Genomic DNA, 4,056 nt, shown 5'->3' on the forward strand with positions numbered 1-4,056 from the left:
ACAGGTGTTGACCGGTAAATTTGATTGGCACATTGAAAAAACGTAAGTACATAGCTCCATGTGGTGCACTGCAGTGAAATGCAAGTTATTTTTATATATTGTGATGAATAAAACAAACACAAACACAAGCAGTACATTGCATTTAAAATTAAACTCTTTTGGGAGGATGTGGGTGACACTGAAAAGGGACTTATCTTGTGGTCTGTAGTGGGCTCTCTTCCTGGAGTGGTGGACTTCTGTTTGTGGTGTGGGATGTTTGCTGCTGGTCTTCAGATCATGTTGTTCTGCCATGGTACACTACCTAGTTCGGAGTTGTAGTAAGTGCAGAGATGGTCCCTCTGCTCCCTGGCTCTCTTTTTGCTGGTGTTTCCTAGCAATCTCTCCAGTGGCACCATAGGTGCAGCCTGTCCAGTTCTCCATGAGCCTGGTGTGATGTTGCCTGTCTGGTTGTCCACTCGGTCACCCTCCTCCATGGCTGCTACTGCTGCCCTTCTGGTATGGATCAGGTTGTGGAGGACACATGCTGCGTACACAATGGTCTCCACACAATGGGCTCCTGCTCCATCTTAGTCAGCAAGCATCTGAATCTGCTGGCGAGGATGCCAAAGGCGTTTTCCATGACCCTCCTATCCCTGGACAGCCGGTAGTTGAAGATCCTCTGCTCCCTTGACATCTGCCTGTGACGGTATGACTTCATCATCCATGACCTGAGTGGGAAGGCATCATCAGCAACCAATGTGTAGTGGATGTCAGGGTTGTCTTCTCCTGACAGAGGTTCTGGATCAGGAAAGCCTGCTGTTCCTTCTTCCAGTGCCTGCCAAATGGAGGTCTCTTTCCAGATCTTACCATCTGCGACACTGCCAGGTGTGCCCACATCCACAAACAGGAAGTTGTAGATTGCATCCACCACAGCTAGGAGTACGATGGAATGGAACTTCTTGTAGTTGAAGTAGATTGAACCTCCCTTGGGTGGACACCTGATGGCCACATGCTTGCCATCAACTGCTCCACATGTGTGCTGGAAGTTCCATCTTGTATCAAAGCCCTGCACCACTCTCTTCCACTCATCTGGTATACTAGGGCAGTCCATTACTTCATCTTCATAAGCATTGATGATGGCCTCACGGGTCTCTCGGATGGTGTTGTGGGCCACAGAAAGTTGTAGGAGAGGCTCTTGTAGGAGTCTCCTGATGCCAGGTAGCGGAGGGTGATGGCTAGGCACAGGCCTGGTTCCAGCGGCTTCCTCATGAAGGTCTCCCTTTTCTCCAGGAGAGGGCCCATCAGTGTCTTCAGCTCCTGAAACAGCTCAGGGGGGATTCTAGTGAGGTTTCTGAAAGCAGCCTGATCTTCTTGCTGGAGCACAGTCATCAGGTTCTCATACTGGCTCAACCTTGGTTTCTTCTGGAACAAAGGGCTTCAACCCCACAGACCTCTTATTGGGCTTCTTCTTCACCATTCTTCTTGTCCTTCTGTCTTGCAGATCTATAAGCATGATGGCTGCTGCAAGTAGCAGGGATTCTTCTTCTACTGAGAGCAATGCCCTCTGAAGTTTCTTCATGGCAGTCATGACTCAGAATGATTGGAAACCCCACCTTGCAAACCCTTTAATTGTAAAATAGAATGATGTCATTGCTTTTGTTGTCATAGTGATGCCTACAGGGTCGTAGCTTGTTGTAGCTTGACTTTGGTTGTCGTAGGTGTAGTCGTAGGAGGGCATCTTAAGTCGCCGCTATTGGGTCGCCGGTTGTCGGGAGCTTGCTGTAGCGTGACTTTGACTAGGTCGTAAGTTGTCGTAGGTTGTCGTAGCTTGTGTTAGGCATAGTCGTAGATGGGGTAGTCGTCAGTTTTTGCGATCTGACAAGACTATGACAGTTGCCAGCAGTTGGCTAAAAAATGGCCTCAGTGGGACAGGCCCATAATGGTTGTAGAAAAGAAGCTGTTCCTGAAGCCGGACGTTACAGTTTTCAGGCTCCTGCACCTTCTGCCCGATGGCAGGGGTGAAATGAATGTGTGGCCAGGGTGGGTCACTGATGATAAAGGATCAGTGCTGATTTTCATACCAGCATCCATATACTATTGCCCTTACTATCCATATACTTGCCCTTCTTGGTGGTAAAGACCAAGGATGTGGGAGATGCTCTTGATATAACCTGAAGGACTATCTGTGGAGCATGTTGTAGATGGTACTTATTACAGCTATTGAATGCAGACGGTGGAAGGAATGAATATTCAGGGAGGTTGATGAAGTTCCAATGAAGTGGGCTGCTATTTCCAGATTGGTGTCAAGTCTGGTGTTAACCAAGCAGATTATTCCATCCTGCTCTTGACTTGTGCATGATAGATGTAAAGGCTTTAGAGAGCCAGGAGTTGAATCACTCACTGTGCGATATTCATCCTCTGATCTCTGCATGTTATCATCAGGTGTATGTGGCAGGCCAACAGATACAAGAAATGTTCTGATCAATGATTATCCCTCCCTCGATAGACACAAAATGCTGGAGTAACTCAGCCGGACAGGCAGCATCTCTGGATCGAAGGAATGGGTGACATTTCGGATTGAGATCTGAAACATCACTCATTCCTATCCAGAGATGCTAACTGTCCCGCTGAGTTACTCCAGCATTTTGTGTCTATCATCGGTGTAAATCAGCATTTGGAGTTCCTTCCTACACATCCCTCCCTAGACATGGATAGCGATCCACAATGATATTAATGTCACTGAATATATAAGAGTAGGTGGTAAGGATACTGAGATACTGGGAAAAACCTTGCATGCATGCTAGCTAGACAAATCATACCTTACACGAGCAAACCGAGCAGTGCAAAAGACAGAAGAAATAGAGTGCCGAGTATAATGTTACTGCTGTAGAGTAAATACAGATAAAGGAAAAGCGCAAGGGCCACAATGAGGTAGATTGGAAGGTCAGAAATTCAGGGAGATCAGGGAGGTTAGCTGTTCAGAGGTTTTTTCAAGAGTCTGATAACAGCGGAGAAGAAGCTGTCTGTATCTAGTGCTACATGCTTTGTATCTTCTGTCTGAGGGGAGAGATGAGAAGGGAGAATGTCTGGGGTCCCTTATTATGTTGGCTACTTTCTTGAGGCAATGTGAAGAGTAGGTGGAGTTGATGGGGATGGGGGAAGGTATGGACTGGGGAGGCTAATTTACATGCTGGACTGGGCTGCATTTACAACTCTCTGCAATCTCTTGCAACTTTGGGCAGAGCAGTAGCCAAATTAGGTTGTGATGCATCCATTCAGGAGGCGTTCTTTTATGCAATCTGTAGAAATTGGTAAGAGTTGTTGGAGAAATGCCAAATATCCTCAGTCTTCTGAGGAAGCAAATGTGTTGGTGTGCTTCCTAAGGCCTGGGATTGTTGGAGGGATTTGTGTGTTTGACCTGCACACTGAATCTGACTTTCAACTTATTGGCTGTTATACTTCTTTTAATGTTTATTATATTATCTATTGATTAACTTGTTTGCAAACCTGCTGTCCTGCTGCAAGTAAGAATGTCATTGTTCAGTTTTGGTATATTACTTTAGACTTGAAACACCTTAAACTTTTTTTGTTATTTCAGAATAAAAATCAATTCCCCCAAACCTTTTTGTAAGAAAGGATCTGATGTAATCGACAGGCAAAGTATTTGGCATTTCCTCACTTGCATTTTACCAGACATATGCCGAACTTCAAGCACATTATACATTTGCATTCCAGGAGACAGGAATCCTGGCTAGTCACTTCCATATTAAAAGACAGTCACTGTGATTACATCAAAACTAGCTTTCCTAAAATAATTCAAAAACTCCAAATCAGTAGTTTGAAAGTCTTGAGAATATATATTTTATCCTTTTGGAAACACAATGTTCTTAAGAAAAACAATGTTCAAGAATACACCACAATTGTTCCAATTTATCCCTAGAATACCGACATCAAATTTCCAATTTAAATAAACACTAATCGCCAAACACCCCAAATGTAAATTTCTTATTGAAATATTGGCTTCTCATATCTGGAAGATAGTCACTCATAGGTTCATTGGTTCATAAGTCACAGGAG

General features: G+C 44.7%; 1 pseudogene; it reads right to left on the reverse strand.

Annotated features, from left to right (window-relative positions):
* Positions 1-502: 502 nt before the first annotated feature.
* Positions 503-1,369, reverse strand: LOC116980235 (annotated as a pseudogene).
* Positions 1,370-4,056: the final 2,687 nt, after the last annotated feature.

The sequence above is a fragment of the Amblyraja radiata genome, chromosome 14 (genome assembly GCF_010909765.2).
Source record: "Amblyraja radiata isolate CabotCenter1 chromosome 14, sAmbRad1.1.pri, whole genome shotgun sequence".
NCBI classification, from domain to species: Eukaryota; Metazoa; Chordata; class Chondrichthyes; order Rajiformes; family Rajidae; genus Amblyraja; species Amblyraja radiata.